General features: G+C 38.0%; 1 protein-coding gene across 2 annotated transcripts in view; it reads right to left on the minus strand.

The window, feature by feature from the left end:
• nhsb (Nance-Horan syndrome b (congenital cataracts and dental anomalies)) overlaps positions 1-15824 on the minus strand; it is a 67332-nt gene that overhangs the window by 23052 nt on the left and 28456 nt on the right. The window lies entirely within an intron of this gene.

A 15824-nucleotide genomic window follows, 5' to 3' on the forward strand; every position in this document is an offset into this window, starting at 1 on the left:
GTATGACACCACAGGATTTACAACATTTATTACTTTACAAGGAAGTAAAAAGGTGCGAGGGTAGCAAATAACAACAATATTTTTATAATTGATCATTGAAAATAGAAAATGTTCAATTATCAATTAAAAATGTTTAGATCAGTGTTTCCCAAACCTTGAAATTATGGATGGAGGATTTCTTTTTTTTTTTTTTTTAATTAGAACAGAAGAAATATTTCTTTATCTAGTCAGTCTTAACACTAACCTGCTTATATTTAATTGTACAGAGATAAAGAGTGGTCTTTTTTTAAAGTTACTTCATCATAACGCGAACAATAGAGAAAAGGAGAGAAATTAGTTTGGGAAGGATTAAAAAAAAAAAAACATGAATGGAAGTCAAAGTTCCTCAGTGTGTTTCTGTGTCAGCACGTCAATGTTTTATCATCTCTTGTTGTTCCTCTTACTCCCTCAACCTATATTTTCCCCGGCTTCTATATCTCCAGTCCTCATCAATACTGCAGTGTGTTCCTAAAGAGTCAGTAACCAGTGAGCGGGAAAAACGCTTCTGTTGTGTTTTATTCAAACTTCATTATTTTCCTTTATCTGACAAATTGGCATAACTGTGCAGAAACACACACACACGTGTGGAAAAGGTCTATGGGTTTGGGATTAAATTGTTGTGTACGTGATGTGATGGTTCCTTTTACTTCAACTGTCGTCCTGTGACTTTGTTGTCAAACACACGCGTGTTCACTGGGAGCCGTGTTTGTGCGTGTGTTCAGCCATGTTGGCGGAATGGCACAGGACGAGCCGTCGCCCATGTTATTTTTAACTGCGTGTCTCTATGGAAACCGGCACATATGCCAAGGGAGGGGAGGAGGGGAGGAGGAGGGAGACGGGGGAATCTCCTGCTGTGAATGTGTTGAGGAAGACTCCTATTAGTGGTCATAGTGTGAATGGGTGAGTGTGTGTGTTTACAGGGGGAGAGTAATCAAACACACACACATATATGTATATATATATATATATACACATATATGTATGTATATATTATATATATATACATATACATGAATATATAAGTAAATCATTCTAATTTCAGGAATGAAGTCATTCATCATTGTCATCATCAATACCTGACGTTATTTCTAATCAATGGACCAGCATCAGCATCAGCATCAACAGCAGCATCATCATCAGCATCAGCATCAACAGCAGCATCATCATCAGCATCAGCATCAGCAGCAGCATCAGCAGCAGAGACTCTGCAGTGACTAAGATGTTCCTCACCGTCAGTTGTGAGTTTTGTGGGGAGGGGGGTTTACGTTTGGGCGAGGACATTCTTCATCCTCCATGTGTATGTATGGCTTCAGAAGCCGCTCCTTACAGTTATCAAACCGAGCGAACGTTGGCCGTTTCTATGGAAACAACTTAAAGATTAAAGCCGCGAAGAGAAGAGAGCGGGGAGCCGTGTCGGAGTGATTCCCACAATGCCGTGTGCCCGGGGATCTCCGGCAAAGAGAGGAGAGGAGAGGCAGACAGTGGGAGACAGAGGCACGGGAGTGTGTGTGTGTGTGTGTGTGCGTGCTCTAGTTCTATGCACATTTAAGGACATGTTACATACACTTACATTAAGAGAACTCAAATCCATTTGGTGGCAAAAAAAAAAATTTGGTTGGTTCCCACAAGCAGGGCCGGCCTAAGCCTTTATGGGGCCCTAAGCAGAATTAGATTTTGGGGGCCCCCTCCCACCTCGTAGTAGTATAAACTGCATCAATTATAGTTGTGTTGATGACTTTGGTTTTTTACAACTTTGAACAGATGTGCATTAAATGAGCAAATCTTCAACTACAAAATAAAATAAATAACTTAAGCTAACACTACTTGGATAGCTAAAGATATCTCCATTTCTAAAAGTGGGTGTGTCTGCTTGTCTTTGTCCCTGCAGGCTGGCCAGAGAAACCCTCTTTCCATGGGTTTTGTCTTCCTACCGCTAACACACTTAACTTTTGTAACTTATTTTGCTTTTCATTTTCTCCAGGATCACCTGCCCTTTTTGTCCCTGCCTCGTTTGATTTAGTTGTTTTTTGAATTTTGACTGTTTTCGTGTCTGCATTTGGGGTTAATATATAAGGACAATCCTGAAAGCACTGTATGTCGAGGTAACTGACATCTAATGTACAAAGGTAGAGTAGCTTATATATGCATATGTGTATATATACACACATATATATATATGTATATATATATACATATATATACATATATATATACATATGTATGTAGCATTTTCTGCAAATATCATTAACTTGTTTTTGTTTTTTTTTCGAAGAACAAAAACAAAAGTGCTTTAGCTTGCGTTTAAACCCGGCTTATATAACCTATAGCTCAACATTGTTAATGGTAGGACTGCAATTTAGGATTATTTCCATAATCAAAAAAACAACCATAAACAAAATGTCAGAAAATGTTGTCTGGAGTTTCCAAAACCTTGAATCAATGATGTTCTCAAACGTCTTTATTTTGTCCTGACTGAGAGAAACTGAGAGATCTTCTTTAAATCATATATATATATATATATATATATATATATATATATATATATATATATATATATAAAAAAAAACTTTTTAGTTAATGATTAATCTAGTAATGAATCGTTACTTGATTTACCAACGAGGCGGACGAGAGGAAGAGATGACTTTGTGGTACGGAGCCCAAAAAAGAGATTCCATCGTGCCAGTGCAGGTGATGCCGACCTCGTGTCTGCTCAGGCTCTGACAGAGGTGACGTTCACCGTGCTGTAACTTGATGTAGCGTCAAAATCCTTATTTGAAGGTCTCTCTCTCTCTCTCTCTCTTTCTCTCTGTCTCTCCCCCATCCCTCCCCCCCTTGTGTTTGTGAAGACTTAATATCTTTGGTCATGTGTCACAACTTAGTGGTGCCGTTGCACCTCAGGAGCTGACGGATGCAAGCGTACACACACACACACACACACACACTCTGTCACACTCACGCACAGCAACTTCATAAGCATCACTGTCTCTAATTGGAGCATTTTCCTCACACTTACACTTATTTGCATCTTCTCCTCTTTTTGGATTTAATGTATGTACATCATCCCCATACCCTCCTCTCGCTTTCTCTCTCTCTGTCTCCCTCTCTCTCTCTCGATGCCAGTGCTGTTGTCAGGCTGAAGCCAAGAGCAGCCAATCGTGTGGCTCTGTGCTGAGGAGCTCTGGGGTGATGTTAGGCAGCTTCATGCTCATACGATGAGCTTTGCCAAATGTAGGTCATGCTTCTCCCTCTCTCCCTCTCTCCCTCTCTCTCACTCTCTCGCTCTCGCACACACACGCATGCACACACTTTTGCAGACACACAGAGACACATAAACCTCTTCACCCCTTCACGGATGCACTCAGACACAGAAAACAGATAGGGAAGTGTGTGTTTTTCATAGACTGAGTGCACACACACACACACACACACACACACACACAACTGTGTGAGCAGCTATTGTTGTCAGGACTCTGCACTTTCATTTATTATAAAAACCTATATTCTTAACCCAAACCAGTTAATGCCCAACCCGAACCTTAAAGCTGTAGTACGTAACTCTTACGAGCATGTGACTGTTACATTTAAACCACTGTCAAATGACTTCACACAATTCTTATATAAGCTTAATGCTGCACATGTAACAGAGTCAGTCCCTTTTCATGTTATAATTACATAAAATGTACGTAAAGTTTTTATATTGATATTGTACCCTGATACGGGAGTTTAAGTTTTTAAGTAATTTCTACTACACCGCTCACACACACACACACACACACACACACATACAGGAAGTGATTACTTTGGCGTCAAGACAGACGGAGGCAACAGCATAATTGTGCTAGTAAAATGAAGCGATTTCATACTTCATTTTGGATTATGACTGAAAACCCAAATGTGCGTCCACAAAACGTTTCAGAAGCCGGATAAATGCTTCTTGTCTCCGCCCATCCCCAGGCTCTGCATACCCACAAACGCTCCCTCAGCCAACTCTGCACTGCAGCTTTAACCTAACCACAGTCAGAGCTTCAGAAAGTTATGGTCTCCTTAAGGAGAACAAAATAAATAAATAAAAATTCAAATTGGGTATTACCCACACACAGTATACAAACGCAAGGTGGGCTAACACTTTAGCCTGTTTAGTAACAAGTGTGTATCAGTTGCTCACAGGCTGGATGGATTAAAATGTTGGCATCCTCTGTTTTTGTGCAGCCAGTGTTTCCACTGAAAAGCTCACACTCTTGCCTCCTCCTGAACTCTCACTGAACTGCCTCTGTCTGTGCTGCAGTATAGAACACAAGCAGCATTAACCATGTGAAGAGCAGCCATCGCCGCCTGCACACGATATAAATATATATATATATGAAAAAAATTTACACATTCACAGTTTTTACCTGACTGAAAGTTATATTATTAATATTTAACTTTGAATTTTGGATTGATATTAATGTCGCACTGGTTGTTTTTTTAATTATAATACATCTCATCAGTATTTGTTGTATTACTACTGTAATTATACTTTTTTTACTGTAATATATCTACTTTCCACATGGTACTGAATTCTTTTTATCAAAATAATTAAATAAAAATACGATAAACATTTAAAACATATTGAGAAAAGGCCCTTCTTTGATGATGTTGGGAGCGAGGTTATTGGAGTTAACTGAAGCTGATACTGATACTGAAACTTTCATACATAGTCCTTTTGAGTTCATATGAGGTGTATTTTGTTTTTGTTCATAATGTGGAAAAACATAAGGAGACGCAAGTTAGCAGATGAGGGTTTTTTATTATTATGTTATGTGTATGTGTGTCTTTAGTCTAAACTAAAACTAAGCATTTACAAAATATAAAAAATACACTCTAAAAACTAATTAAAACCAACAAAAAAAACCTAAATAAAAACTGAAACTAATGAAAAATCCAAAACTATTAGAACTAAATAGAATTAAGGCCTTTATTGTGAAATATCTGCAGGACCAGCAAAAAGCAGATGAGGATTCAAAGTGTTAAAAAGTGTATTATTTCTGGCAATATTCATTAGCAACAATCATTAAAAACAAATAAACCGTCTGTAACCTGTGATAGACAGAGATATTTCTTTGGTTTTAAACAGTGTAGGACACATTTTGACTGATCTATAACACAAGTCTTGTCATTTTTAGATATTTTAATACAGAAAATGGTGAATTATATCTTTAAGGCAATGCATATTAATGATATACTATATTTAAAATGGTGTTAATGAACATAAATGTATGTAGTTACACTACAGTCTCAGACACGACAAAACAAAAATATTAACAGAATTTATTAAAAGCTACAAAGTGAACATAATCAGCACTAGACTTCATTTATGTGTGTAACACATTAGGTTTTCAATTTAAATGCACAGTATGTAAGGTCTGCCACTAGGGGTCTCTCAATTGAACAGTAATAAATAGACCTAGTTGTAAGATAATGGAAAGCAGTGTGGGATCATGGGAATTGCTGTATGTTGCTTGTTAGACATGATCCATTAGTGGGTATAATAAAAAAAAAAACACTTGCACTGAATATTTCCTTCCTCGCGATGATGTTTCATACAGGGTTAAAGTGGATGATGTCATTACAGGGCAACCGAAATGAAAACTTGACTAGAAATGCAGATTTATGTGGAATTAAAGGGTATAGCAAATGTAATATTAGTGTTGTTTTTCTATATTTGAATGAATAAATAAAAGTTTTACCATCAGGAAAGTAATTCCTCCACAAATTCTCATTCTCTTCTTTTTTTGAGCAGACAGGAAGGCAGAATGGAACTTTCTGGAGGTACCTGCACTATTTTTAACTTAAAAAAAAAAAAGAAATACAACAATATCACAGTAAAATGGAAGAAGTCAAACTATGGGAAGCACCTGCAGCAGCAGCAGGACACCAGTGGTGAGAGCTACTGTATAACTCCAGAACAGCCAACAAAAGCTGTCACTCTCAGTGAGATGATCCAGCAGCAGCGTGTATAAAGGTTTTTATACAGATAAACTATATATAAAAACAGTAGTTCGTTGCATTTATGAAATTTAAGAACAAAAGGAAAACTTGACATTTCATTGCCGTTTCTACCCAACACAGAATTATATATATCTAATCCTCCTATTGTTTGTAAATGCAAATTCATAGTCATATGCAAAGTCATATTTAGATTGTGTGTAGTTCATGCTTGAGAAAACCTGCCTGGCATAAACTGATATGTGGATCAAACTTCTCCATGTTCACAAGACAAGACAAGAATCCACAGTTGGAAAACAAATAAAACTAAAACCAAATCAGGAAACAGGTATCGTGACACCAGCGATCTTATCTTAACTACGGAAGCCCAAGAGGAGCATCTGCTGTGGCAGTTAAAGTTTTGTTTAATTAAAAATGAAAAATACTAAACTACAAATGCGAAGGAATCGATAAAATGATATTTATCATCCAGCCTTAACAAGAAGCGCTTCCAACATGTGGCGTGTGTTTAGGAGACAGAACGGTGAAAAGAGATGATGCGTTGTTTCAAATTGTAATTTTGATTTGAAAATTGTTCGTTGTACAGCCCTAATGTATGAAACTGTGTCCAAAAAAGATACATTTTAAGCTAAAAAAAGTAGACAAGGAGCAGAAGTACAAAGTGGAAGTATTGGTTGTTCAAGATTAGAAAGAAATTTATAAAGAAAAAGGATAATATTCATATTGCTTTCTTTTTGAATAGCAGACCATGTTTACCTTGCCTGAGAGCGCTTAGGAAACCTTTCCACCTCACAATGCTTTGTTGTAGGTGGAGTTAGCGTTAAACCGTGAGCGACTGACAAATATGCAGCCTCTCCTGGCACACACACACACACACACACACATAAAGCTACTCCTTAGTGAAATCATTTCTACTTCCCTGGGTTGCCACTGCTAGGTTGACCTATTTTTGTCCAGACCTCTCTCTCTCTCTCTCTCTCTTTCCCTCCCTCTCTCTCTCTTTGTCCCTTCACTTTCTCACTCCAGCCCCATAATTCACCCTACTTAATAATTCACCACAGCTTTAGAAGCTGCTACTCTAATAAACGACGAGCTCCGGACAACAGTGCGTTCTGTGTGTTTTATTTCCACAGACACATTCTGCGGCGTGACATAATAAATAGAATAATGAGCCCCGTGTAGCACAAGGTGTACTCCACTCATCAGCTTATTCCGGTAAAGAAAAAAAGAGAAGAAATGAAATAAAAATCATTTCTAAAAGAAAAAAACCTCTCAACATTCATCACTTTGTTGGGAGAATTAAAAGACACAGACATAATGGTGGTATGGGTGTTGTTAAACCGCAGAGTATTTTGCAAGTCTATGCACAGACTCACTCTCCCTGATGTGATTGGACGGTCGGATCGGACGGGAACCAATAAGGACGCCGGGGGGTGAGAGAACAGGCACAGAGAGTCCTGATGCTGATGCTGGGCACACCCTGTAGCCCTCTCTGTCTGTGTGTGCCTATAAAATGAATGTGTGTATGCAAAGTTGCTTGGTTATTTATTTATTGTCTGCATGTCTGCTAAAAGACGAGATATTTTTAACTAAACATTCCAGCAGCCTTAAATCTCCTCCCAGGAGCGGATGATGCCAAAATACAACAGCCGTAATAGATTCTCCGCTCGTATTGTCGCGGTATTATAAATAACACTCGCACCTCTGCGACGCGAGTGCGGGGACTCGTGTGAACCTTTAGATTTGACGCTGGGTTTTCTGAATTTTCCTACAGTTTTTGCCATTCACGCACACATCATTCATAACGTGGGGTAAGTGTCTAATGTACACTAGCGGATATGGGAATCTAGCGCACAACCCTTCCGTTTGAAAGCCCACTCGCTTGCCCACTGGTCCACCGTCGTCCCCAAATGACATATTTGAGCTGCGAGAACAGAATCTTAACCTCACACATCCATTCAGTGGCTGTGTACAAGGCTCCGGATGCTTGTTTACTCCCTGTGGCATAAAAACAAGAAATAGTTAATAGGAACTGTCAACAACGAACGGTACAGAGAGTTTTGTTCCCAGTCTTTTATTTAAAATTGAGTTAGAAACATTAAATCCACCTCCATCCATCCATGATAAAAACAACCATTCATACTTATGGTCAATTGCATGTTTTTGGACTGAGGAAAGAACCCGGAGAAAACCCACGCACACACGGGGAGAATGTGCAAACTCCAGAAAGGAGAAAGGCCCTTGTTCCAACCGGGGCTCGTACCCGGGTCTTCTTGCTGTAAAGGCAAGAGTGCTAACCACTCCACCAGCCGTGTGGCCTCTATTCAAAATCATATGTTCCAGTTTATGTAAGTTAAAGAAATTGTAGGAAAAGATCATCAGAAAGATCATCTTTAAATAAAAAGTAGGTTTGAGAAACACCGTCGTATATAGAAGTAAATAAAAGGGTTGGTTTTGGACTCATGGTTTGACAAGTTGAGCTCCAACAGTAGAGCTGAAACAATTAATCGATTACTAAGAGATTTCTGATTGTTTAAGCTTCTTAAATGTGATTTTTTTTCTTCATTTCTTTGCTCTGGATAACAAAGAAATCATTAAACGTTAGTCACTTTGGTTTGTGGACAAAACGAGACATTTTAGAACATCATCATTTCCAGGTTTGACGAACACCGATCAACAGTTTTCAAGGTTTTCTGATATTTTATGGACCAAGCGATTAATCGACAGATTCATCGGTTATGAAAGTAATTGTTAGTTGCAGCGCTAGTTGAATTTCGAGGTGAAAGCAATAACAGACAAACATTGTTCCAAACAGCTGGGGGAGACATGTTTACATCACACCTGAAATTAGACTTTTACTCACTTCTCTCCCCAAAGCAACAAAATCCACGAGCGTTACCACCTTTCATTGTCACACATTTTAAATCTTTACCAACACATGCTGACTTTCGATAATGGGAAGACAATCATCAACAGCTGATTTGTATAACGCACCACATTAAATATTGGTGATTATTATAACCTCAAACATAATAAATAATAAATAATCTTGTTTAAAGTGTAGACTTTCTGTCCAACCCAAGGAAGACAAGTCCCCATAATGTGACAGCGTGAACGTACAGTAGATCCCTGCGACATGAGTAATACTTCACACACACACAAACACACTTTCCCCGTCCTCCTATCTCCTTCTGTCATCTTCCTCCCGCTCCTTCTTCCTCCCTCTTCCTCCCTACACTTTAACCACGGGTGCTTCTTGGAAGCCAATCGCCTGCGACGATGGCAATATTTCCGCTCCACCTCCTCAGATCACCGGACACCGATCGCCTTAACACACCGCAACCTTCACTGAGGGGGAGCAAATAAAAGAAAACACACACGCGGGGAAATTGGTAATGACGATAATGTTCGTCTTATGCAACATTGTAAATTCCGCATTTGCTATGCTCTCTTTGTTTCCCCCTGGACATTTCACCACATCCAAGTATTTGCAAATGTGACTAGATCAGGTTTCAACAAATCATTATTTTAGATTTCTCCGTGAACAGAGAGCATGGTCAGCTCGAGTCGTTGTAAACAACCTGACTTTTATCTACAATTGGCTGCAATTGCCACACTGGCAGCTCTGAGGCGATGGAGAAGTTTAAAAACCCTGCAGTTTTAAAAGTGACCCTCATAGTGGAGGATAAAGCAGAAGATCCAATCCAATTCAAATTTATATATAAAGCACTTTAAAAAACAACAGCTGAAACAAAGTGCTGTCTTGTAAAAAAATTTAAAAATGTGTGACCTAATAGTCCGTTTAGATTTTGGCATCTGATCAGCTGACCTCCGACCTCAGAAGACGGATGGATGCAGGGAAATAGAGCTTTGCACGCATATACTCGTCATTACGGTAGCCCCCCGGGACAAGCGTCCAATCACAGACGAGATTCACCCGCGCGTCACATGTTTGTGACGTCAGCTTCTCAGCACCATCATTCCTAAACTGCCAGATATCGAAAGTGAAAGGTATCTTTTCGACAATTTACAGCCATAAAATCAAAATAAGTCCAGGCAGCCTGAATATCACGATGGTCATAAGAGGGTTAAACACTCACTTTCAGCTTCAGTTTAACCTCTGTATCTGTCTAATAAATAAGAATCCTTGTAATGTAAAAAATAATAAATATAATAAAATATAAAAACCTTCCAGCAAATATGAAACTATTGTTGTTTGGTGTAACTACAAGGGGACACACAACTTTCTAGACAACTTTTGTGATTTCTGTTTGGCGGATGTGATGAATGCAGCAGGAGCCTGGGTCACACGTCACATGACTTCACAACATCAGAACGTAATTTCTCCTGCTGTGATGTCACATTTCACTTGAAAATTTGACTAAAATCCAAAAAGCACCCGTGGCTGCTCCATGACAAGTCAGCGCACAACTGTACAGTAAAACTAGTGTGAAAAGCATGTATGATCAGTCATTTACAGATAAAGAATGCAAAAAACAAGCACGTCAGGGAACTATGGTGGCCTTCACTTAAAGGAATACATCAATGATTAGCATTTAGCTTTGTAGTACGAGAATAGGGGTAGTATTTTTGAAAAATGGTGCTACCTAACCTCAGTTTCCCCGGAGTTCTTCATTCTATTCTTTGTTACGTGTCCACCAGTGACACATGGTCCTGTTAGCGTACCTGCTAGCAAAGATGGCAGACACTGTTTACATTCCCCCAAAAAGTGGGTCTAAATTTGCGTAATTAGTGCGGAATTAGCATTGCAATCAGCCTCGGACCAAGGCTCAGACCAAGTGTCTAACAGGAAAAGGTGTCCACCAGTGACACTTGTTCCTGTTAGCGTACCTGTTAGCAAAGATGGCGGACAATGTTTACATTCCCCCAACAAGTGGGTCTAAAATTAGTGGAATTAGTGCGGAATTAGCATTGAAATTAGCCTCGGACCAAGGCTCAGACCAAGTGTCTAACAGGAACCTAGACCAGCAGGCTCAGACCAAGCAACCAGGCTCAGACCAAGTGTCTAACAGGAACAGGTGTCCACCAGTGACACTTGTTCCTGTTAGCGTACCTGTTAGCAAAGATGGCAGACAATGTTTACATTTCCCCAACAAGTGGGTCTAAAATTAGCATAATTAGTGCGGAATTAGCATTGCAATCAGCCTCTGACCAAGGCTCAGACCAAGTGTCTAACAGGAACAAGTGTCCACCAGTGACACTTGTTCCTGTTAGCGTACCTGTTAGCAAAGATGGTGGACACTGTTTACATTCCCCCAACAAGTGGGTCTAAAATTTGCGTAATTAGTGTGGAATTAGCATTGCAATTAGCCTCGGACCAAGGCTCAGACCAAGTGTCTAACAGGAACAAGTGTCCACCAGTGTTACTTGTTCCTGTTAGCGTACCTGTTAGCCAACATGGTGGACACTGTTTACATTCCCCCAACAAGTGGGTCTAAAATTAGCGGAATTAGTGCGGAATTAGCATTGCAATTAGCCTCGGACCAAGGCTCAGACCAAGTGTCTAACAGGAACAAGTGTCCACCAGTGACACTTGTCCTGTTAGCGTACCTTAGCAAAGATGGTGGACACTGTTTACATTCCCCAACAAGTGGGTCTAAAATTAGCGTTAGTTTGGAATTAGCATTTCAATAGCCTCAGACCAAGGCTCAGACCAAGTGTCTAACAGAAACAGGTGTCCACCAGTGACACTTGTTCCTGTTAGCATACCTGTTAGCAAAGATGGCGGACAATGTTTACATTCCCCCAACAAGTGGGTCTAAAATTAGTGGAATTAGTGCGGAATTAGCATTGAAATTAGCCTCGGACCAAGGCTCAGACCAAGTGTCGCGTAACAAAGAAAAGAATGAAGATATTTCTTGACTCAGGAGAAACTGAGGTTGAGAAGCACAATTTTTCTACCAACCCTATTCTAGTAAATACGTATTCTGTAAATACGTGTAAAAGATACAGAAACGTATGGCGGGATTAGAGACGTCTTTTTTCCCCAACACAAGCGAACTAGACCTTCAGTAAACCTAATTAAGCAATTAATAGAAGAGGACAGGAGAGAAACGCAATGACAAACTTCTTAGATCATGGTTTGAAAGGTTTTTGGGGGGTTTTCAGCTCCACCCATCTGAGCCGAGATGAAAACAAAGTGCACAGTTTGAATCTGTGAAGAACAGACAGACGATGGCCTCGTGGAGAATCACGCGCGGAATCTACTGAATGACTCTGACAGCTTTGAAGGAGTTTCAAAAAAAAACCAAAGAATACAGATTTTAAACCCCGCCAGGGAATTCACTTGCATTTAATCTCCACAGTTAAAGTAGATTTTACAAGCGTGTGTGTCTGTGTGTGCGTGAACAGCGTCACTACAAGGTTCATGCAGCAGTTGTTACCGAGCTTTCGTCTTTAGCAGATGAGACTGTTTCATTGTTGGCTTTAAAGAGGTAGTTCAGTGTAGTTGTGTTACGGTAGCGACAGAGTATTAGAACTACACCGAGGACGCTGCAGAGCGTGCCGGTCGTTGTGGTTATTATGGTAATTTCCATTGCGCTGTTTTGGTAAACCGGCAAATCAGTGTCTTTGTCACCAGAAAGGAGAGAGTTGGAAAAAAGGCTCAAACAAACGTTATTTGAAATGTTTTTCATTGTTCCAATTTCGAATTAAAGACAAAATCTCATCTTCATGTACAACTACAGTGTTTTTTCCTCAATAAAACTGTATGTTTTTCTTCATTTTAAATTGTTAGTACACCATTTTAAAATGAAGTCAATTGTAAATAATTGCCAGATATTGAAAATATTCTGGAGAAATGGGCAAAAGCACTTACTCGCAGGACTTTTATGGTTAAAATAAGCACAAAAAAAGTCCAGACGGACACTTTCAGGCTTAGGTGTTAAAGAGTTAAAAGGGTTTTCTAAAAAGTTTCTTTTTCTTGCAGTTAGTCAGTCTTTTCTGGACAAAAAGTTTGTAAAATGCTCACAATTGCATCACATCATCAAACGTGTTATCTTGTGACTTCAGTGTTTCGGTGTATCCTTAGTTTGGATTTAACCAAAGTGGCACAAACTTAACCAGACCAGAAGCGATTTCCTCTCTGGACTTTAGTGCAAACTTTATAGTTTCTAGCCCAAAAAGGCTGTTGATGGTGAGGTGAACAAAGTATTATAAACTTAAGTAGGTACATGTTTTATTAGGTGAACCTTTAGTTAATTGGCTAAAATGTGTCTCCTGCACCCTGGGCCCTTAAAGTCTCTAGAAACACCTTTGGAAGCTTCCAAAATATCTAAAACATTTAAAAAACTATTAACATTTATAAATAACTTAAAGCTCCAGTGTGTAAGAATAGGTGACATCTCAGAGAACAGTATTTATTTGACAAAATCACGTCATAGAACCTCATATAAATAAGTCTATGTCACTGTTTTCTGATACAGTTGGTGGAGGTTTGTGCTCTGTGAGTGTTTTCTAGTTTCCCATATTAAACATGTTTTTAGATATCCATCCCTCTTTATCTGCTTGGAACAGTGCTGAAGTATTGAGAAACATTTGAGTCGTTGAATGGTTGTTTGACAGTCTATCTTTCCTTTAATGAAGACCAGGCCGCAATCTGGACTCTGTACAGTAAAGCGATCCTGTTCCTCCCCGAGGAGCAGAACAATGGGAGCTGACTGGACCAATTTTGCGAAACAAACGTGACGACGTTTAACCACAGAATGATGCCGACTCACTCATTTATGTGGACATCCAGTACACTCACCGCATCACTTCAGTACAGCAAAACAGAAAACACTACGCGGATGAAAACCAGATTTATGAATACTTTGGAATTAAACTATTTTGAGTTTTTTTCAGCTGGTGCTGTGAGACTTTAGTCCATGAGATACTTTATTAGGCACACCCAGTAGACTGAGCATCAGTATTTAGGCCATAACAGCACCCATTTGGAGACTTATAGTGCATTTTAACGTCTACACTGATCTCTAACTCTTTATAGTGAATTTCTAAAGCTTAATCAGGAATTTAAGAGAGTAAAGTCTAAATTTACGAGAATAGAGTCTTAATTCACGAGAATAAAGTCATAATTTAAGAGAATAAAGTCTAAATTTACGAGAAAAGAGTCTTAATTTACGAGAATAAAGTCAGAATTTATGAGAAAAATTCTTAATTTATGAGAATAAATTCTTAATTTACGAGAATAAAGTCTTAATTTACGAGAATATAGTCTTAATTTACTAGAATAAAGTCTTAATCTAAGAGAATATAGTCTTAATTTACTAGAATAAAGTCTAAATCTACGAGAATAAAGTCTAAATTTAAGAGAATAAAGTCTAAATCTACGAGAATAGAGTCTTAATTCACGAGAATAAAGTCATAACTTATGAGAATACAGTCTTAATTTACGAGAAAAAGTCTTAATTCATGAGAATAGTCTTAATTTATGAGAATAGTCTTAATTTATGAGAATAGTCTTAATTTAAGAGAATAAAGTCGAAATTTACGAGAATAGTCTTCATTTATGAGAATAAAGTCTTAATTTAAGAGAATAAAGTCTAAATTTAAGAGAATAAAGTCTAAATTTAAGAGAATAAAGTCTAAATTTAAGAGAATAAAGTCTAAATTTATGAGAATACAGTCTTAATTTATGAGAATACGGTCTTATTTTACGAGAAAAAGTCTTAATTTATGAGAAAAAGTCTTAATTTACGTGAATAAAGTCATAATTTATGAGAATACACTCTTAATTTACGAGAAAAAGTCTTAATTTCTGAGAATAAAGTCTTAATTTAAGAGATTAAGTCTAAATTTAAGAGAATAAAGTCTAAATTTAAGAGAATAAAGTCTTAATTTATGAGAAAAAGTCTTAATTTACGAGAATAAAGTAATAATTTATGAGAATACAGTCTTATTTTACGAGAAAAAGTTTTAATTTATGAGAATACAGTCTTAATTTATGAGAATACAGTCTTAATTTACGAGAAAAATTCTTAATTTATGAGAAAAAGTCTTATTTTACGAGAAAAAGTCTTAATTTATGAGAAAAAGTCTTAATTTATGAGAAAAGTCTTAATTTATGAGAAAAGTCATAATTTATGAGAATACAGTCTTAATTTACGAGAAAAAGTCTTAATTTAAGAGAATAAAGTCCTAATTTATGAGAAAAAGTCCTAATTTATGAGAATACAGTCTTAATTTACGAGAAAAAGTCTTAATTTATGAGAAAAAGTCTTAATTTATGAGAATAAAGTCAGCTATTTTCCCGTCTCCACAGCCCTCATTTTAACAACTCTCCTCTCCTAAAACAACAGGTTAGAATATTACGACTTTGAATTAGTTTTTTCTCAATGTGACCCTAATAATCTATCATAATAAAGACCTGTGAACACTAGATTTAAGGATCAATTGTCATATTTTTTAAGCATAATAAGGCCTTGATTCTGAATGATCATATTTAATACTTTTCAAGGACCTGCAGACACCCGGTAATAAAATGCCCAAGGAGCGCATGTGTGGCTATTAAATGGAAATGACTGTGGAGCAATTAAAGTTTCATCATCCTCATTACCCTAAAATATTAACCTGTAGGCTTTTCAAATCTGATCTAATGACGCAACACAGTGCGTCGTGTTATTTCCCCCCAGTAAATAAACAAACTTATTTGTATATTGTGTCATCGCAGCAGCAGAAGTGACAAACGACTTGGCGACAACAAAAGCAATGAGTCTCTCCAAACTCCACAGGCAGGAGGAATAATATCCACAGGCTAACAAGCACAGACTCTCTACTGTGAC

Source organism: Solea senegalensis, linkage group LG7 (assembly GCF_019176455.1).
Source record: "Solea senegalensis isolate Sse05_10M linkage group LG7, IFAPA_SoseM_1, whole genome shotgun sequence".
In the NCBI taxonomy this organism is placed as follows: domain Eukaryota; kingdom Metazoa; phylum Chordata; class Actinopteri; order Pleuronectiformes; family Soleidae; genus Solea; species Solea senegalensis.